This window comes from Triturus cristatus, chromosome 3_1, assembly GCF_964204655.1.
Source record: "Triturus cristatus chromosome 3_1, aTriCri1.1, whole genome shotgun sequence".
NCBI classification, from domain to species: Eukaryota; Metazoa; Chordata; class Amphibia; order Caudata; family Salamandridae; genus Triturus; species Triturus cristatus.
The window spans coordinates 760,210,886-760,233,580 of NC_140583.1; positions in this window are offsets into that span (position 1 = coordinate 760,210,886).

Below are 22,695 nucleotides of genomic sequence, written 5' to 3' on the forward strand. Positions count from 1 at the left end.
AAGAAGCCAGCTGCCTCCTATGCACATCTAGGGCAAGTACTGGACTCGCCTGGGTACATGCGCCTTATCCAATTGGGGGTCAGATAGGTATGATGTTGAAAAATGACTTGGGTACATTTTAATCAAGCTTTTCTGGGTACCTCCTTAATGTAAGCCAAGCACTGAGTCCATTCTTTCAGGGTTAGCGCCCTACTAGAGTTTCGCTCCCATCAGCCCTTCAAAGCTTCTACTCCATTTCCCATGCTATGTAGTAGGGCACCAGATAAGCGTGTGACTGCTTTCCTGTTGCAGCCAATGCTCCAGGAGGACTCATAGTGTCTGTGAGAACTTAGGCTCTAAACAATATGAGGCTCCCACGTCCATCAATTAGCGTATATGTGCATTGCACAGTAGAAAGATAGTCAGAGCCAGATGTACGGCCATTCCATTTTGCGAGTCACAAATTGTGACATTTTGCGACTCGCAATTTGCCGCTCGCAAAATAGAATATGCAACAGTGTCTCAGACACTGTTTGCTATTCCTAATGAGGTCAATAAAGACCTACCTCATTAATAATAATGATGTTGGACGCAATTTGCGGCCCCTTAGAATCTCACATATCACAGGGATGGTGGCCTGCTGGGGACAGCCGACCACCATTTCTGTGTTTGCTTTTAAAATAAAGAAGCGTTTTTCTTCAAATGCAGTCCATTTTCCTTAACGGATGCATTTAAAAGAAAAAAATGAAAAGTTTTATTTTCATTCTTTAAGGGCAGGCAGTGGTCCATAAAAATATTTTTGCATTTTTGGACCGCTTCCCATTTGCGACTGTCTTACCACCTACTTGAAGTAGGTGGTAACTGCAATTATTTTGCAACTACATTTACGGTCACAAAACAATCGTACGTACCAGTAAGATTCGCTATTAGGAAGGGACGCCCTTGGCACACCCTTTCCGAAGAGCGACTCGCAAACATATTTTGTGAGTCAGTAATAGGTTACCGACTCGCAAAGTAGGTTTTGTCCATACCACAACCCTTTTTAGCAGTTGCAAACAGGCCGATTACCCATTTGCAACTGCTAAACATGGTCGTACATCTGGCCCTAGGACCAGAAGCAGCTCCTCCATTAAGGCGGAGGAGCGACGCCCCCTGCCACCACCCACAAATAAAACTATAACAAAACGAGTTTCTAACCCGTTTTATTTTAATCCCCCTGGACCCACCCCCAGGACTATGACACTGTGGCGGGGGTGTGCATGAGGTGGTTGGCTGGCCGTTTCAGGCCGGCGAAACATCTCATGTGCAGAGAAACTTTCTCCAGCCCCAGCAGCGTTGCTGGGGCTGGAGAAAGCACAGGCACAGGCTCCCAGACTGCCTGGCAGCGCAAAGTCATAGCGCTCAGTCCAATCCTGATGCTACTTTCCTGTAGCATCATGATTGGGCGCAGTGCAGTCTGGGAGCCTGTCCCAGAAGCAAGAAGAGCGCAGTGGAGTGGATGGCGGAGGCGGCGGCAATCAGGTAAGTTTATTTATTTATTTTTATAAGAGTTGACAATTATCAGTGTAAGTATATAAATTAAGGACAAAGGAACAAATAATGGCAGAAAATGGTCTCATGCAGACATTGAATAAATATGGAGAAAAAGATAAACACTGAGGTACATTGTGTGGGCAGGTAGAAGAAGGAGAGAGGGATTGTCCCTGTGGGGCCTCACATTTTGAAAAGAGATGAAACGTTCTAGTGCTTTGTTCCTTGTACTGCTGGAGCGAAGCTCACTGATGAGAATCACATGAGCAATGGGGACAAATGCCACTGTCAAATTCAATGATATTCTATATGCTACCGTTGCCTACAGCAGACGCAAATCCCCTCCGCCAGCATAGCTAGGTCAGTGCTGCCACAGTGCCAAGATCCAGCTTGGGCATCAGCCACTACTTCATTCCTTTCCAAAGAAGAACATTTACCGGTGTTGGTTTGCGTGCACAGAGGGACCCTTTGGTGAATGCCCGTCTTGCTCCCTTTCTTGAACCTGAACCCGTTGTTCTATAGGTGGCTCCCACATCTCATTGGATGGCACTGATGAAAGAGAGTCAATAGTGCAGGCGAACTGCTGGCAATAAGGACATGCCTGCAGGCTTTCTGGGGTGTATCTGCTCCAGCCACAGGTCCATGTCTAGCTTTCCCCAAACTATTGTCTGTTCCCTGTTCATTCTGGATCTGAATTCGTCTTCATACAATAGCCAAGTAATGCCCTCCAACACTGACTTGCACTGTTCTTCTTTGTACTATGGGCGGCATTCTTCTTCAGGATATCCTGGAAATTCTTTAGATACAAAAAAGCAGACAAGGCGAAATTCCTCATAGTTTCATCATTAATTCATAATGTCTCGTCATTTGCATCAACTCCATAATCTCCTTGTCCCCCCGCTTTCTTTCTGCATAGCGAGGGCTAGCACAAAGGAATCCGTCCAGGCCATCTTCTTCCCATCATATCTGCGGGCACGTTGGAGAGGGGTGAGGAGAAATGTCTGCGGGATGATTATCTAACACGGCTTTAAACTCGATCTTTTACTTATGTTAATCTCGTGGCTCATTATTTTATTTTCTTGATCTTTCGCTTGCCCTTGGGGTAATCTAATTTCCATCTACTTCATTTCCTTCTATCTACTGGCCTACTTTGTGCTGAGAGTGTCTTGCTTAACCTCACTTACTACTGCCTCGGCCAGGCATTTGGTAGACCTGGTTGTACTTGCTTCAAAGGAAGGATCAGGGTTTTAGTGCAGAGGGGCATACTGCGGGCTTTATTTATGAAGTCCTGCGTCACATTTACATTGACGTTGTGTCACTTTTTGTGACGCTGCAACGGCGTAAATAATGCGCCACGTTGTTACATATTTACGAAGTGACGCTTCCAAGCAGATGCGTCTTTTCGTAAACCCCTGCACCACATTATACCTGCGTCAGGTATAATCTATTCAGGGTGGGTGTTCCCTCGCATCAAAGCCTCATATAAGTGAGGCATTGAAATCTATAAGATTTCGGTGTGCCGCTTCTAGCACTCCATTGCGTCAAAAACCTATGCCTGCCTCATGGCAGAGGTAAGGGTGACTCAGACCCTTTCACCTGGGGCTTGCCCCATGTGACAGGACACATTGCTGGAGTTGTGTCTGTTTTCAGACACACCCCAGCAGTGCGTCACTTTTTAGCACACAGATACGTCAGTAATAATAACGTATCTGTAACTCCTTGCGACATGATGCACCGTACTGTAAATGTGGCGCATCAATGGTGTCACAAGGAGGGCACACTGAGAAGCGTTGCATTGCTGCTTTGTCACAGCGATGCAACACTTCTCATAAATAAGGCCCTGAATGACTAGGGTCTGTTAGCGCTGGTAGGTCGGTCTAAGGCTGAGACGGTGCCAGGTGTCTTACATCCCTCTACCAGGGTACCACTGCACTCTTCACAGTTCAGCAAAGACTTAAAGAAGAGTATCTTGCCCCCTTCCGTGTTCAGATTCCTGAGGCAACCATGTTCGCTTTGTTTTCCTGTTAGCATGGTTCCCTCAATCTTTATTCTTAAGCCCAGACTAACTGACCTCTGCAGGTAGGAAACTGTGCTTTATTAAATATTCTGTTTCCCTTAAAGTTTGAATCCTAGAATCCTCAGAGTTCATTATCAATGTCAATGTATAGTCCACGTCCTTGTATAGCAAGGGTGGACTGGGTAAAGTCAGTGTTTGGTGCTATTGTTTCCTCTCGATGTCACATGACTCTGATTTCTATTGCTTGGTAAGGATAGTTTAGACTCGATCAGTTTTCCTGTCTCTCCAGCGGTTGCTGTGCTATAGAAATCAGGGTTTGGCCTAGAACACGGCTATAAATGTATATTCAATTACAACATAACATAATAGTTAACACAGTCAATATCCCGCCGCCAAGGCTATTTCTTTGCAAAGCAATACTTACTTTATACAGCAAAAGAAACACCGACCAGTTGCAAAAAACGTATTAATGAAAACCAGAGGTGGGTACAAATGCAAGATTTTCTTTTTTGAAATTCTGCAGACTTTTGAGACTGACATGTCAAATTATGCAAAATTTCACAAATTTCACTTTGCATATCGCACATGAAGATTAAACATGAAGGCACAACTCGTGGTCAAAAGGTATGCAAGATAATGGCAAGGAGACCTCTTCAAGGAGAAAATGTCCCATTCGAGTCCGTAATCTCCCACAGAAATTTGTGGACATAATCAAAATTATATTCCAAGAAGGAGGGTGTGACAAGTGATACAGGATTTGCTCACCTTCCCAAGCATCTAACTACACAATAACTACAGAAGGTAACTCCTACCGTGCTTAGCCTATCTCTCCACACTAGCCCTAGAGGATCCCCCTATGGTATTAAAAGGACTTCACCCACTGGAATTCCAAGTGCCACGCATCCTCATAAAATTGTCGCCAATATACCTAGTGTACCTCGACGGGCTCAACCTAAGTAGCCAAGGGAGCTTTTTGCTTATTGGGTGGGATCCTAGATTTAAAATATTCCTGAGGGTAAATTTTATTTTCAAAGGGCACCCTGACTGAGTTAAAAACAGGTGGGGATGCACTATGGAAATTACTATCCTCTGTATTCCTAGGTCAAGATGTTTCCTTAGTGCTTCCCTATCTGTTTTTAACTCTGTCAGGGTCCCTCTGAAAATACAATGAACCCTCAAAACACCTTAGACTATTTTAAATCTAGGATCCCAGCCACTAGCCAAAGAGCTTCCTTGGATGTACGAGGACTCTATGATGAAGCATGCCACTGGGAATTCTAGTGGGTGGGAGCACTTGTAATACCATGGGGTGATCCCCTTGGGCCTGTATGGAGAGATAGGCTGAGCACGGTAGGGGTTCCCTCCTGTTGGTTTTATATAATAAAAACGATTCACCATCCTGTTTGAAGCACCTAGCACTTACTGTGTCGGATACATGTCCCAAGTAAGTCTATGTGGCATATTCGTAAACACTTCGGAAGGCCACTTATTGCATTGCTGCTCTGTTTATGAAGGCACAACTGACAGAAGATTAAACATCCCAGATGGCAATTAAGTATATCACAACAATCTAGTAAAGCTAAGAGTACCATAGCAGGTTTGTCTCTTATGGTGTCTCTGGGCCAAAAAGCACTATAGAGTCCACTGACTGAAAATGGCAAAGGTATTGGGGGGGTCCACGGTGAGTCTAGGTGCACAGTCAAAATTTCCAATGTCTCTTGGTTCCCCAGAGCGTTTCTGGCCATTCCGCTAACAGTTGGCAATGCGAGTGAGACACAAGAAACCAACAGCTTAGAAATTCTTGGTTGTGGTTGGCTTTTTAGGTGCTCCTGGGAAAACATGGATCTTAATTTGCCCATATCTTGGAATGGCCTTGCTGCTGTCAAATGTTTATCTTTACCTTGGATCAAGGGGTCCTGAGAGCCTGGTTAATTCTGGGAGTTAATAGTTGCAGTCAGGAAAACCATTCACCGGGGTGTACCTACAAGTCAAGGACAAACTTTCAATTAATCTGGTGAAACTTGGGGCCAAATAACTCCAAGATAAAATAAAATAGTTAAAGAAATCTCTAAGTCAGGGGCAGGTGACGTCCCAGGTGTGGGACTTTCAATGCCTTCCTGTGTGGAAGTCTCAAAGAACCCCATGCATGTCCGAATAGCCTGACAGCCCAGCTAAGGAATCTCTGCAGAGGCGTAGCTGCCAATGGATTGACAGGTGCAGTGGCACCGGGGCCCAATAGCCTGAGGTTCCACTTAAACCTGGTTGTAGCTGCATTTTACTACCATCAAGTAGTTAAGGTGCCTATTATCCTTGCATGCACTAAATCCCATAGCACCCTTACTATGTAACTTGATGTCTACCACATGCACATTAGCCTGCCAAGGAAGAGGGGCTAACATTTGGTTCAGGTGGAAACAGAATATAAGTATTGTGAGTATTTGATTTGTCCTCTTGTGTTTCACATAACTGCTGTAAATCACCATCCAGGCCACCTTATGGAGTCAATCCTAGGCCACTGCCATCTCAATGTCCCTCACAGGACAACTAGTCATTGTTGTAAGCCCTTACCTAAAATACAAACATATTAAGAGAATGCTTGGCATATACTTTCCTATTTATCATTTCTATAAATAATAATTCTTTACATTTATTTAATCAATACAATATATCACATTCTTTAAATTAAATAATCTGTCCCTTGCAAATGAAGTAAAAAATGAGAGTAAGCGTAAATGATAATTTACAGTGACAATGAGAGCCTGACTAAGATTCAAAGCAAGTCTTTCAAGGACTATGAACTTGGCTAGTGCACTCCCAGGCTATAACTAGAGTTTCTGTCCCACACCCAAGATATATATTTAGAAAGCGCAAACATCACCGCCCGGAGTTAAAGTTATTTCAAATAAATACATTACTTCACGCAAAGTCGAAATAGTCAGGTTTGTCAGCAGTGATTTAACGTGGTTCAATGGGCATTTCTATATAATGAGAATAGGAGTGTCTATTAAGTGAGGAAAATAGTTTCTTGTTTATCCTAGCAACTACTGACATATATTTAATTTTCCTTTAATTGTTCTTGGTGCACAGCCAGTGAAACCAACAGCAAAATTCATAGGAGAAACATCATTCTCAGGACTTCTACAGGAAAAGGAATGATACAATCCAGACACTGTCAGCCCCTGAGGACAGCCTAGAAATAGGTCTGCATGTGGCACTGGGCCATCGTGCAATGACTAATCTCCACGCTGTTACTTGAAGTGCAAAAGGCCATTTTATTAGGACTAGGTTGCAACAGTTAAACTTTCTTAACAATACATAAATGCAAACATATAACTTTTATCATAACCATACAGCTCATTCTCCCCAGCCATCATCATAACATCTCACCTGTTTCACTCCTTCCCTTTCACTCTGCGACCTCCTTCACATCACTATTCTCACCTTCACTTGCTCTCCAAACATCCTCTCCTGAATTTCTTCTGTTTCTCATTGCATCCCACGCCCTGCCATCACTCACCTGTGTACCCTTACCACTCCCTCCGAGGGGTGGGTCCGCCCGTATGTGACTCACCACCCCTCCAAAGTACCATATCGCCTATGCCCCGCAACCTGTCCTAAACTGGCACGCTAAAACCATTACACCCGTACCCATCTCCTACAACCTCTAGGTTTTGTGGGTGGACTAAATTATTCCTACCCTCACGGTGGTGCTAGGTGTCAGGAAGAGGCTGGATCCTTCCCTCCTGATACCTTTATACCCCACCCTACTCCTGTCCCTTTCACTACTCCCTTGACCCCCTTCCCCACCTTGTCCTTTCAGCCTTGTGTGAAGTGCCCCGGGGGAAGACTGGTCTGCGACCTTCACTTCCTCCGGGGTCTGGCATCGCGCAATAACTACACTCCACGCTGTTACATGAAGTATAAAAGGCCATTTTATTAGGAGAAGGTTGCAAGAGTTAAACTTTCTTAACAATACATAAATGCAAACATATAACTTTTATCATAACCATACAGCTCATTCTCCTCAGCCATTCTCAAATCATCTAACCTGTTTCACTCCTCTCCTTTCACTCTGCGCCCTTCTTCAAATCCCCATTCTCACCTTCCCTTGCCTTCCAAACATCCTCTCTTGAATTTCTTCCATTGCTTATTGCATCCCGCGCCCCGCCATCTGTCACCTGTGTACCCCCCCCCCCCCCGAGGGGTGAATCCACCCGGAATGTGACTCACCACCCTCTAAAGTACCGCCAATCAGGAAACTCCCGTATGGCGGTTACCTGACCCTCCCAAATAAATCCTGTGCACCTTGTGCCCTCTCTCAGTATTCTCTGAGACACCAAATGGATTAATTCCACAACTTATGATCACATCTTGCATTTCCATCATGTAATATGTATTCCCCATCCGCGAAAGGTGTTGACCACAGTCTCTGAATATGACTGGCTCTTCCAACTTAAGTCCCACAAGGGCAATCACCTGTATATCTTTTGCCTGGCAGAACACCCTCGCAGCCCTATTCAATTTCCAGCGGGCCCTTTCAATGGCTGCATGCTTGAAAGCCCCCCTCCATACTCTGCAAGGCACAAACTCAGTCCATATTAAGCAAGTTCCAGCAAAATTCTTCTTTATCGCAGCCAAATCCCTCTGCATGTCCTGCAGACGTGTCAGTCCAGACAGATGGACTAGATCGTTCTCTTCCAGGTGTATCACAAGCATGTCTGGGCAGTCCTTTTGTGGTACCATCTTCGTCAACCATGGCAATAAAGCCCCCCATCGCATCCTCCCTTTTCCCCACCAAAACACTTTGTGGTGGCTGCTCCTCAAACCCAAATGCGACCATACACCTGCTAGTCCGCATATTTGGCTGCCCAGTTCATGAAAGAATGTCCCACGATCCAGGTAACTGTCTTGGTTCCCGGGCCGCTCACGCTTGCTGCGGTATAAAAGAAAATTATTAGCCTTGAAGAAACCCCCTGTGCGCTAGCATCTCCTGACCCACCTGCTCTACCCCTAGTTCTAGTCCCCTATTTATGCACATATCTCTCGCAGCACCTGGACCTCCATCTTCCAATCTGGCGAATTTTGCCCCAGGACCACCCCGACAGTGCAGCCGCTGTAGCAGCGGCAATTTGGAAGGAATGTGTACTAAAATTGGCTGGTTCCTTGCCCACTTTGGGTAGCGCCATGCACAAAACTGCTAGTACCTGAAAAGCCATCACCCATCCTCCTGACGCATGGCAAAACACCCCTGCTAGAGGCCGTCCTGGTCTTGATACATAATCCCGCCATTCACGCACAGGGCACATGCCCCTGCAACCACTCCCTGTCAACCACACCCATCTCCCCTTGCCTGCTTAATCTGTCTTAGAGCAACTCAGCCAAATCCCCAATCCTCCCTGGTCCAGTCGCACCTCCCCATAAGACACTCCCACCTGTCGTGCCGTCCCCAACAACTCTGAGACCCAGAACGCCCCAAAAAACATCCAAATCATACATAGTCTAAATATTGACACCTCAAATGGGTCTTAACAACACTCTGGCAAAACCCCCAATAACTCTTGCAACAACTCAAACATGATGGTCTCCCCAAAGTTCCCCCCACCCTTCGTTCACGTCTCCAAACTTTCAAAATTCTGCCCAAAATCTCATCTTTGGCAGGATCAAAACTTAGATATAACTTGCTGTAAAAGGATATGCCGGCTAACTTTACCACTATTGTTGTCTGTGATAAACCTTTATCCATGCTACGTAAAACAAACCTCAACACTCCCTGCTCAGTGTCTTGACACACAAGGCTCAGTGCAGCTACAGATTGACCCATAAACTCCCCAAATTGAGCCCGCGCCAGTTGGTAGCTCCATCTTGTGGATTCCGCCAGAGACCTCTCGACCAGGCCTATCACTCTCACTCCCCCAAGCCCAGATGTCATCTGGCAGCTCTGTCTTGCATTCCTCCACTTTGGGTGCCAGTCCACGGAATCACTGCCACTGTGAACAAGACAATGCATCTGCGATGTAATTGCTGGCCCCTGGTACATGCTTTGGACGAAACACAACATTCAGCTACAAACACATCAGTATAAACCTTCGCAACAGCCGCAGAACCCTCAAATCCCTCGACTTTTGCATATTCACCACTTTTACCACTGTCATGTTATCCACATGGATTCTCAAGTACTGCACCCCAGACCGCCAATGCCACCAACAGTGGAAAAAACTCCAAGAATCCGATGTTCCGTCCCTGCCTCAAACAGTGTGCCGGCCACTTCGCTGCGCTCCATTGTCATCCCAAAACAGTCCAAAACCCAAAGATCCTGCTGTGTCTGAAAAATTTTGAACCTGTGTCTGAAAAGATTTGAACCTGCCAGACTGTGTTCTCCTCAAAATCCAATGACACACCATTGAAATCTGACAAAAACCTCTGCCACACTCCCAAATCTGCCCTGACCCCCAGTGAAATCTTCACCCTGTGGTGTGGCAGCACTGCTCCTGAAATGGCCATGCCTAAGTGCCATCAAAATGTTCTCCCCGCTCTCACCACCCCGCATGCAAAGATCAGGAAGCCCAGTAGCTTCTGCACCCCGCTCAATATTCCTCTTACCCTATACCAGTAGCAGAAAGGCCTTGATGGCCTCCACTTTTTCCCTAGGCAGCTGTGCAACCCAGTGTACTGAGTTCAGTTGAATGCCCAAAAAGTTCAGTGTGCAACTGGGCCCGTCTGTTTTTTCTGGAGCCAAAGGCACCCCAAAAGCCTGTGTCAGTTTCTCAAATTGATGCAATACCGTCACACAATCCGCGGAGGCTCCCTTCCCTATGAACAAAAAATCATCCAGGTAATGTGACACCCCCTGGTGTCCGCTGCTCTTTGTGAATACCCACTGATAGAATGTACTGAACATTTCAAACAGTGCACAAGAAATTGCACAGCCCATTGGCAAGACTTTGTCCACATAGATGGCTCCCTCAAATTGCATCCCCAGTAGCGGAAAATCCACTGGGTGTATGGGTAGCAAACGAAAGGCAGATTTGACATCACATTTCGCCATTTCCGCTCCCTGCCCACACGCTCACACCAGGCGGATGGCATCATCCACTGAGGCGTACAACATCCTAAAGTCTTCTTCTGCAATTACATCATTGACTGACCCCACCCGCCTTCTGGCCAATATAAGTGGTCAATCATTCTGAGCTCCCCCGGCTCTTTTTTAGGCACCACCCCCAAAGGTGAGATGATCAAGTTCTCCATGGGCCGATCCGTGAATGGACCAGCAACCCCACCTTCCTCAACTTCCATTTAAATTCGCTGCTATCACCTGTGGCAATTCTCTAGCTGATTTCAAGTTGTTCGCCCATCTATGCCCCCTTTGGACCCTGGTATCCAACCCAGAAGCCCTCGATGAAACCCCACTGCATTTGTAGCGCAGCCTCATTGTCAGGGTAAATCGAGAGCCACAAGCCCATGGTCTCAATCTTAACCGGGCTAGGGGCCCTTCAGCCCAGACTGCCCCCGTCCTCTAGTGGCTCTCCACTGTTCTGCTGGGTTGTGCAGGGTAAAACACTGTGTGAGTGGATGCCTCCCCCTGCATTTGGAGCATTTGTTTAAACTTACATGGGTGCCTGGAACAAAATCCTTTATTAAAGTTTCAACATGCCACTGTGTCGGCTCCTGTCTGCTTTGGTGCGCAACCTGATCCTCCTGCCCCGAAACTAGGCCTGCCTCTTGATGAGCGGGACGCGCCTGAAACGACCGACCTGTCACTGGCAGGCAAGCCCATATGTGTGGATTCCGAGGATTGTGTAGAGGACTACCACTGCATCCATAGCTCCTGATTTACCTCACCCCAAGGTTTATCTGGGTTGATGCTCACCCTGGCCCTAAATTCTTCATCATAGCTCAGCCAGGCGAGACCCCCAAAATGTTATTGTTAATTGTTATTGTTATTTGGGATTTCTAAAGCGCATTATCACCGCCAGGTCTCTAAGCGCTGTGAGAGAGAGCCCAATCTAGGCACTTCTATGGGAATGTGCCTAGAAGCTTGGTTTAGGTTGTGCCCCATGCTTCAACAAGCATTTGCAATGCATTAGGTCTCGCATTTATAAGAGTTTGAGCTATTGGCATTGTAAAATTACAATGCCTTTTATTTATGTTTTGGTTTTAAAACAAATAAAAGGCATTGTCATTTACAATGTCAGTAGCATAAACTCGCATAAAAGCAGTGTGCTGCGTGCAGCAGTGTCGTGCAGCATGCAGCAGTGAGTAATGCAGCAGTGTGCAGCAGTGTGTGGCGTGCAGCAGTGTGCGGCGTGCAGCAGTGTGTGGCGTGCAGCAGTGTGTGGCGTGCAGCAGTGTTTCGTGTAGCATTGTGCGGCGTGCAGCAGTGTGTTGCGTGCAGCAGTGTTTCGTGTAGCAGTGTGCGGCGTGCAGCAGTGTGAGGCGTGCAGCAGTGTTTCGTGTAGCAGTGTGAGGCATGCAGCAGTGTGTGGCGTGCAGCAGTGTTTCGTGTAGCATTGTGCGGCGTGCAGCAGTGTGTGGCTTGCAGCAGTGTGAGGCGTGCAGCAGTGTGTGGCGTGCAGCAGTGTGTGGCGTGCAGCAGTGTGTGGTGTGCAGCAGTGTGAGGCGTGCAGCAGTGTGAGGCATGCAGCAGTGTTTCGTGTAGCAGTGTGAGGCATGCAGCACTGTGTGGCGTGCAGCGGCGTGCAGCAGTGTGCGGCAACCACTTCGGCGCAGAGGCTGGTTTCACTAATTATGGTGCACAGAATGGATTTGATGTATCCTTTTTAGGTGCTGCCCTCCCCCACAGATACGAAATGTGCCTTTAAGTACGAGTTCGCAATTAAGCACGGGCAGGGATCTTAAAAAATAATAACGAAAGAAAATATATGCAGACAAAGTAAACTGTAGTGTTTTATCAGGTTTTTAAGAGAGGGAGGAGAGAGAGGAAGAGTGAATAGGGCGGGTGGGGAGCCAGTGAAGGGGAGATAGACGGGAAAAAGAGATAAGAAACAATGCCAAAAAACAAACGGGAAAGAGACATAAGAAACAGTGCTAAGCAAGACTGCAGCAAAATTACATTTGCTCCATACATGAAATGTAGCTCTTATGCAAGAGTGTGCTTTGGGGCAGGGCTGATTTCCAGGGGCTGTTTAGAAGAGGCGTTGAGGCATGTTAGACAGAGAGGGAGAAGTTAAAACATTACGGGTTGTTTATAGGCAATGGCATGTGAGTTATCAGAGGGGGCGTTTACAAGAGGTGCCGAGTGAGAAACATTAGACACTTCGTCAAGTATCGAATGCTTCCATTCAATGCAAGAAGACTAGTTTTACATGTGGCGCGACTGTTTCTGTAAGCAGAAGCACTGGTACGTATCTGCCAGTTAATGGAACCTAAACATGTTTACAACAAGACAAGCCCGGCGGAGCGTGGCGCGCGCTCTTGGCGGGGGTGGGGGAGCGCATTCCAGGCGGGGGAGCGGACCCTTTGAAGTGCGCTGCCAAACGGATTGCATGGCGGCACGATGCGCGTGATTGTGCGCGTGCTAGCCATGCAATCCGCTTTTTGGGAGCACTTTTAAAACCCCCTTACAATAGTCTCGCTTTGCGATCGCTTACGCGATAGCAAGGCGAGACCTAATAAAAAGGAGAGTTTTTCGTTTCTTCCTGAATAGACGAAGGATGGGTTCTTTATGAAGACTTACGGGTAGCTTGTTCCAGATTTGAGGGATCATTGTGAAACAAGCTCTTCCCCCTTTGGAGGAAGTATTAAAACGGGGGCAAGCCAGCAGGCCAGTGTCTGAGGAGTGGTGGGACTGCCCTGGCACAAAATTTACCAGCCGATCCTTAACGTAAGCTGGGGCCTGTCCGTGGATAGCTTTGTGGGCTATGCATAGCCCCTTGAACCTGGTTCTCTGCTTGACCGGAAGCCAGTGCAGCTGCTCCAATAGGGGGGTGGTGTGCGCCCGCCTTGGGAGCCTAAAAATTAGTCTGGCAGCATCATTCATGATTACCTGGAGTTTCATTAGCAGCATCACCGGGAGACCAATATACAGGGAATTTCCATAATCTAACCAATGAAAGAGAGGAGAGGGGCAAGTCTTTGTAACTTTCTTAGCAGGCCCACACATATTCCCACCATGGAGGATACCTGGTGAGACATGGAGAGCTTGGCCTCAATTCTTATGCCCAGGCTTTTTACGACCTGGGCTGGCTTGGGAATAGTGCTGAGCTGTTGTGGCCAGAAGATGTCACACCAAGGGTTAGTATCCGAGGTGATGGCCAGAACCTCGCTTTTATCAGGGTTAATTTTGAGGGAGTTAGCTGTCATCCAGTTGACTGTGTACTTCAAGATGTTCTGCATCCGTGCGTGGGCCGAGGGGGAGTGATCGATCTGGATGATCATTTGAGTATCATCCGCATAATTGAAGGCTTGGCACTCCATACGGTTCAGTGCAGCCACCAAAGGCTGAAGATAGACATTGAAAAGAAGGGGGGACAGCGCTGAACCCTGTGGGAACCCGCATGTTAATTTGCCGGTGTCAGATGTCTGATCAGCCAATTGGATCCTTTGGGATCGATCTGACAGGAAGGATAAGAGCCACTGGAATGCCGTCCCATGGATGCCTAACTCCGAAATCCGTGACAGGAGTTGGCCGTGGTTGACCGTGTTGAATGCTGAGGACAGGTCTAGCAGGATCAGAGTGCATTGCTTCTTGTTGTCGGCCCTGATCCTGAGTTCGTCCGTCACTGCCAGTATCACCAGTTCTGTACTGTGGTGGGCCCTGAAACCTGCCTCCTTCGTTTGAAGTAGCTGATTTCCCTCTATGTGATGTGATATGGCTTTCAGCACATGCTGTTCCAGAACTTTTGCTAGAAAAGGGAGCTGGGAGATAGGCCTAAAGTTTTTGAGGTTCTTTGTATCTGCCCCGGTTTTTTCAGCAAGGGGATGACTCTAGCTTCCTTGAAGTTGGACGGGACCCGGCCGGTTTCAAATGACTGACTAAACAAGATGAGGACCTCGCTTTCTTTTCCGGGGAGTGCCATTCGAAACACCCTAGGTCCGCTGGGGACCCTGAATTAATGCGTCCCATTAAGAGGCTCAAAGAGTCATGGTTGAGCTTTGGGAAGACAGTGAGGGGCTTGCCATAGGTGAGTGGAGTGGGGTCTGCCACCGGGAGACAGTGGATGGTGGGAGTGTGGTGAATATCCGTCAAGAGGTCATTGACTTAGTTGAGAAAGTAAGACTGGAACTTGTTGCAGTTTTCCGGGCAGACCGCGGGTTTCTGTTCCTGTGACTGCCTCAGTTCCTTTAAAATCCAGAAAGTCTTTTTCTGTTTGTTGTCGGCAGCCAGGATCCTAGATTCGTAATATTCTGCTTTGCTGGCTATGATGGATTTTTGTAGGTTACAAGCGCAGATTTGTATTCAGTCAGAGCCTCTGGGTCATATGCTTTACGCCAGGCTCTTTCGAGCTGGTGCAGAGGTTGTTACTTTCCTCTTAAAGCCTCATTGAACCAGGGGGCCCCTTTACCTTTTTTCCTCGCTCTTTCCCTACGTGCAGGAGCTACTGTGTCGATGGCATTACTCAGTCTGAGTGAGAGGGACTCGCTTTCCTGGTCAAGAGTTCACTGATCTCGTCTCAATGGGGCTGATTTATACAGGGTTCCGACAAAGTCACATTCTTTTATTTTATTCCATCCACGCAGCACTTTCCACTCAGGGTTGGGAATGGGCCCCTCGACCCGCGAGCGGGATCAGGCCCTTGATCAGAAAATGGTCAGACCAGGCACAGGCACTGATATTCGTCAGGGTGGCAGATGGATGGGTGGTCCAGACCAGGTCGAGGGTGTGACACTTAACATGGGTTAGGGCATTTACAAGTTGCTTGAGTTCCAAGGTTGATAGTGCCTCATCCAACTGTTTGGCATGACAGTCTCTGGGTATCTGATCCCAGTGAAAGTTAGAATCCCCCATCACCAAGATACATTGATACCGGGAGCTGAGGCCACTAACTAACTCGGTAAAAAGCTCTACGAACTTAGAGGTCGTTCGAGGGGGACGGTAAACCACCAGAAGGATTAAGCAAGAGGAATGGGAGTGGATTTTTTCTCCTATCACCTCTGCCCCCACAATGTTGTCAGCACATAAAGTCTCCATCTTAAGCTGAGGATTGTATAAAATTGCAACCCCCCCCTCCTCTGGAGTTTCCTGTCCTGTTATGCCATATGGCAGCATAGTCCGGGGGAAGGGCTGCTACTATGTCCGGGGCGGAGGAGTCCTCAAGTCAAGTTTATGTAACCCCCAGAATGTCCAGGGAGCCATCCTGGAGGAGGGAGATGACTTCAAGGTTGTGTTTCTGAAGGGAGCGGGTGTTCAGAACTGCCACCCGCATTCCATGTGGACTAGCAGGCCCAGCCAGCCTGGGGAGGTGGGGTGGGATATCCACACTCCCTCCAGCTGCTTGCATCCCTAATAAGCCTTCTGTGACTTACGTATAATATCCATGTATTTCAGTAAGGCAATCGCCCTAGCCAAATGCTTCTTGCAGTAAATGCTGGCATAGCTTAAGGAAGCTGAGGTCCAGTTTTCCATGTTAATAAGCACCCTAGGCCTCCATGTCAACTCCCTCTCCTCTTCTTTTGAGCCCTTCTTCACCTGCATCTCTCTATGTAATCATTTGAAAACGTCGAGGGACTCATGCTTCTATATCCTGTTTTTTGTTTTTCGCCAGCCCCATGTACTAACCCCGGGCGTAGCACTACGCTTCGCCCACGTAGTGTACGTAGCGCTGCCTGCTTCGCACTTTCCGAAGTAGGCGAAGCAGGGCAGCGCTACGCACACGCCGAGGGCGAAGCGTAGCTGCTTGCCACCCGCCACCCACCTCCCGCCTGCCCTCCTTTTAATAATATAAGCATTGAAAAATAAATTAAAGTAAGTCGACTTACCCGTAAGCGCGGCGTCTCCGGGGCTCCCTCTTTCTGTTTCTGATTTCTTCTGGCAAATGCGCATGCGCGGACACCCGCGCATGCGCATTTCTCGCGAGAAATGCGCATGCGCGGGCGTCCGCGCATGCGCATTTGCCAGAAGAAATTAGAAACAGAAAGAGGGAGCCCCGGAGACGCCACGCTTACGGGTAAGTCGACTTACTTTAATTTATTTTTCATTGCTTATATTATTTAAAAGAAGGGCGGGCGGGAGGTGGGTGGCACGTAGTGGGGCTACGCGAAGCGCGTAGTGTGCGTAGATTTGGGCACACTACGTGCTGCTTCACGTAGCCCCACTACGCCCACTACGCCCACCCTTACCATGTACGGTAACTTCATCCTTCCCTTCTACATTGTCAGTCTGGACACTCGCGCCCACCAATCACTTGGCGCCCTTTTTGTCTTTGTCCAATGTAGGCGGCGCAGCTGCACCTTATTTTGTCGCCAAATCCCTCACTGTCCCATCCCCACTCCCACCGACTGGCAGGATTTTCCCTTTGCACCCTTGTCTCCACCATCCCATGCCGTCCACCAATACCCATTACCTGAAAGTCCGCCTTAGACCTCCTTGTCCTTGCCCCGGCTGCTGTTCTTCTTCTGCCCCATGGGCATCGACTTGCCTATGGCTGCAGTTGCCTCCTGCAAAACACCAATCTTCCTGGTTGCCTTCCCTGTTACCCCAGAGCGTCCCGCAGTCACTTCTTCATCATCACGCACTTCCCTCTTTTCCCATTCGTCACTCTGATCCCTGTAATCCAGCACTATCTCAGCCTCACTCTCCATTGCCCCCACACATCATCATACACCACTTTCTTCTGCCCTTTTGCACTTGTGCCACTCTTCTCGACGCAATCCTTTGCTGTTATACTCGCTGCGCGATTCTTCCTTGGAGGGTAGGCTGCTGTGGACCCCCCTGCTGCTTCTGACTAGCGTCCCGGGGCTGTCATGCGCCCCGCTGGCATCACCCTTTTCCTACTGGCCTCACCTACCGGTATTGTTTTCCCCCACAACAGGCTGCCTGTGGGGGCCTGTGCACCATGGGGCCTCACTGCAGTGCTGGCTGTCCTGCTACCCTTCACCAAGGGGTTCTATCAGGAACACACAGTCCCCACCCTGTTTCCTGCACCTCTTCTCTCTGTTCGCCCGGGGTTCACACTTCCTGGCCCATCTGTCTTCCGACTCCTAGATGATTCGGTGCCGCTCCTTAATGTGTGCCTCTAAATCCATACCCACCCATCTGGGCAAGGTTGGGGGGTAGTCCCCCACCTACCCCCTGCTTGTGCCCTATGGTCCAAGGTCCTTGTCTGTAGACTCTATGTGGCTAACTGTGACCTGGGCCTCAGCCCATCTGGACTTTTTTGTTATGGGGCCCAGGCTGCTTGCTGCTCTGTCTGCCTTACTCCCAGGGGGGAGGCTTCTTGAGGGGGCCAGAGGCCCGGTCTCCCCTGGGAGCTCGTTCCCAGTTTGAGTATTGCCCGCGCCATAGCTCTGCGGCACCGGCTCATGAGCGGGCAGCCCCGCCCCCCCACTCACATGTTCGCTCATAACAGTCGCATTGAAAAGCCGCACGGGCAGGCTCTTCCTCCTTCCTCCGTGCTTGGCTCCAGTGACTTATTTTTTCTGGCCCACCCTCGGCCTCCTAAGGACTTCACGGCGTGTGGCGGCTCGTCCTGGCACACCACCACTGCTGCTGCTAAACCACTTGATGCGGACTGTGTGGGTCGGATCATTCCCACCCATGCTTAGTCCAGGACCCCAGGCCGCAGCAGGTCTGCCCTGCCCGCTTAGCCCAGCACCAGCAAGGTGGCCCGCACCGCTTCACTATTGGGTGAAGCCGTCACTTCACTATCTACACTACCCTGGTAGGCCTGAATAACGATAAGGGGGAATCAAACGGCACTAACTAAGCCTCAGGCTGACCAGATCTAGCTAGGCCACAAAGACAAAATCACTACACTAAATTATTCCTTCCCTCCCGGTGGTGCTAGGTGTCGGAAAGAGGCCGAACCCTCCCCTCCTGACACCTTTATACCCACCCTACTCCTGCCCCTTCCCCACTTTGTCCTTCTGGCTTTGTGCAAAGTGCCACAGGGGAAGACTGGTCTGCGACCTTCACTTCCCACGGGGGATGGCATTATAGGCTTTGAAGAATTGTGTTTTCAGTCTTCAGTGGCAGTATTTTCTTCAGAAACGGGGTTCTCCTACTTCATTAATAGTTCAGGGCTGTCAGTGTATGCTTAGTACAGAGACCTGAGTGTATCTGTGCAAACCAATGGAGGTTTCCGAGCAACACGAATCTAGCACATCAAGAGACTCTGAGAGCATCCAAGTGCCTCAGAAGACGGGGCCTGACCCAGGGCATTTTTTTTTTTATGCTGGTCTTTCGTACACAATAGTTTTAGCTACTGCACACCCGCAGCAAAAAAAAGGTGGAAGACAGTGGTCAAAGTGGGCGGCATCGGAAGGGCATGGCGTGACCCTAATTTTTTAATTCCAAAGATTCAGTTCCCCTACTTTTTAGGTCTCGCCTGGCGAACGCAGCGCGAAGCGCTGCAATCGCCAGCGAGATCTATTGTTGCTGACTTGCCTCGGAAGGGGGACAGGAGATGGGCACGCGCAGGCTCTCGGCGGATTTGAGTTGGTGTACGCGCTTACAGCCACGCGGCGTGCACATCTCCTGTCCCCCTTCCCTCGCAAGCCAGCAAGCAGTTTCACTTTCGTCCTCACCAGCCTCATGTAATTTTTTTTTAAATGCGCTCCAAGCACCTCGCGCTTTAAATGTACAACATGCAATTTTTTTTTTTTTTTAAATGCACACGTGCGCTCCAAGCGCGGCGCGCTTTAAACGTACAGCATGCCCCACTTACCAGCTCTTGTTGCATAAGCTAAGGCTGTATCGGGGTGTGCAGCTCCGGGAAGAGAAGTACCTGACTGAGGAGAACAGGTCAGTGCTGTCTCTCGAGGCTCCGAGTAGCAAACACTAATGGGATTCCTCAAGCACTTTGCCAGTGCCCTTAAGAGCTGTGGTGACGTCACGTGCACTACCTCCAGGGGAAGGATACCGGTGTCCCTGGATGTGTGCGGGCGCGCGCTCCGCGAAGGCCGGATCCGTTCAGTGCGTGCACAGAGGGCCGCACGCGCCCCCGGTGCTTGTTCTTTTCCCACGGAAGGGCTCTCCTTGGTGCAGGGCAGGCTCTGTCCCCACAGCCCATTCCTCCTCCCCCGATGAAGAGCAGCGACGACCACAGAAACTTGCAATGATGAGCAGGGAATGTGCAGGCTGCTGCGGGTGCAGGAGCGGGCTGAACTTTCCTGGCTCCGGGAAGCACTTCACGGCTGGGGACGTCTAGGGGCAGCCGGAGCCTCGACCCGCAGACAGACCCTACCCGCGGGCACCGCAGCTGCTCTACTCCAAGATCTGGCACCACCCAGGCTGTTCTCCTACCCCTTGAGCCTCCCTCCCTTCCTGGGATCTCCCTCCTTGGGGTCACCCACCTGGAAGCCCCAGGGCTCTCCCCGGCGGCACTGAGGCTGCTCTGGAGAGAGCCGCGGTGTACTGCGGATTGCGCTGCTCGGTCTCCCCGCGTCTGCTGCCCGAGTTGTCTGCTGGAGGATGGCGGTGAAGGGAGCATGTTCGGGCACCGGGATGCTGCTGGTGACGGCCAACGTGGGCACGCTATTCGATGATGTGAGTACTTCGATTCTCACCTTGTTTTTACCCCGCACGAGACCTGGAGCTGAACGGTGCTGTGCCATGACAACTACCGCTCCATTGTGCTGTGCTTACCCCGACGAGTCCGGGGTCAGGTCAGCAGGGTGAGAGCGACAGCTGCACTCGGGCCCTCTCACGCTGGGGGTGGGGGCGGGGGTGACATAGGGTGTGCATGTGGAGGAAGAGAGACAGTAAAAAGAAACTGCAGTTCATATATAGAGGTGTCCGTGTACAGGGAATAAATACACTGCATGTTGAAAGTGTATACCTAGGCTGAGTGTAAATTCAAACAAGCATTTGCAATGCATTAGGTCTCGCATTTACGCGAGTTTGAGCTATTGACATTGCAAATAACAATGCCTATTGGCATTGTCATTTACAATGCCAATAGCTTTAACTCGTGTAACTGCGAGACCTATTGCATTGCAAATGCTTGTTTTTTATTGTAAACATGCGTCCCAGTGCGGCAGGAATAGCAGAGGCCTACAGATAAGTCTGGCGTTCGTGGCCATTCGGGAACGGGAGGCAGGCAGGCAGAGAAGGAAAAGGACTCTGTCTTTTCCTTCTTGCCCAGAGAAGATAAGGACAGTGTCCAGTTCTGCTATGCCGTTTCAGCTGCCCTCCCCCTTTCTATCTTCCTTGTATTTCCTCTCTTTTTTACTAGGAGCTCCTCCTGGCTTACTAACAACCGTGACTTCAAGAAACGGTTCTCACCCTCTGTTTCCTCCTTTCGTTTATTTCTTCCCCGGCGAAATGGATCCAAAAAAGAAAAACGCTTTTGCTGGAAATGTCGTATTTTTCTGACATTTTTCTATTCCAAAGTGCAGCCTGGGAAATGAAAGCTTTAAAATATGAAAAATAAATAAATAACTAAATAAAGCAAGACAGTGGTAGCAAAGTGGCCAGTATGATTTTATTCACACCCAAACACATTAACAGCACTTTACAGAGTTTGCCAGTGAAGTGCTACTTTTGTTTTCTTGTCTGTTTTTTTAACAGCATTGTTTTCCGAAATGTGTACTGTGGCTCTGTGTTCAGGGATGTGGTCTTTTTACCATACTGCTTACGTTTTGTAAGGATATAAGCAATGGACATTGATACGGGTTCTTTCCAGACCCCGTAGTCATGTCCTTAACATTTGAAGCAAAAGCACTCACTGATTTCTGAATAGTGAATGTAAAAGCATTAAAGTAACCATGTTGTTCCTGCTTACATTTCACATTATTTTTGCCTTGCATATGAGTGTTTGCTTTTTCCAAGAAGTTGTTGCTTTTTTTGTAGGTAGCATATTGCTCTTGTCTAGTGAGTAATTTAAATTGCGCCCCATCCAGGTGTTTATAGCGGGACACAATTGGGTTGTAGTGGAAGGCAGTGCGAGTTTCTCTCAGTGGGGCAGTATGGTGTTCAGGGGGTGGAGAAGATGTGGCACTATGGTCAGAGCTGCCAAGTTTGGAACCGAGAACTAGGTTTAGCCTTCAAGATCATTCCCCCAGACCAATCTCCTGAGGGAGCACATTCCCAAGCTAGAACTTAGAAGGCCCCGCAAGACCTTAGAAGCCCTGGTGTCTTAGCACTAGCAGTTAGACCCTAGCTTTGGCAAGTGTGGGTTAACCTTGAAGGCTTGTCCACCACAATCCATACTGAAGTTCACCTCCAGTCTTGAGGACGAGCCTACAAAGCAGCACACCCAAGAACAACAGTGACTCTGTCACTGAGGTCTAAGGACCCTTGAGAAGGGCCGGCTCCAGGGCAGTGCGACCAGTTGTGACCACACCGGGTGCTGACTTTGGGTGGGGGCATCGTGTTTGCAAGTATATTAAGGTTTTAAAAGCACTTGCTGCCTCCTTCCTGGCCTCCAGCAATGTTCGGCAACAATAAAAATATAATGATAACTCCGGTGATTAATATTCTCCCTAGAGAGAGATCGGAGTTTCGTCAAGTGGAAGTTTTGACTCGTGGAAAGGGTTAATGTGCCTGGTGCAAAGAACATGTGCCATGCAGATCACGAAGTGCACATAATGTAAATAGGTCAGTGGGTTACTGCTTTTGTCAGAGAGATCCTTTTGTTACTTGCAGTTTATAAGTTAAAAACCTAACATAGAACAATGAGCTATTAACTGTCATCTAACAGCTGCATACAAACTGCAAGATATAAATAAGAGGGTTATGTTTTTTCTCCCAATCTTTGATTATCCTCATGTTGTAAAAAGTGTTCTTTTGGATAGAAATCAATTCTGATTAAGAAATAAAACCCACAACCATGGTATTACGTTATTAAATTCTGAGTTTATGTTTCTCCAGCCCAATCAATATTAAACTATACGGCCTACTAGTATGTTTGTCATGTAACTCCTACACCTTGTAGTCCTTAGTCTTATGTAACACATTCTATACAGTGGTTTACACACATATAATTAATTTAAAAAAAAAATCTTTTTATTAACAAAAGCTCGAGAGACCACATCATGAGGACATTAGTTGC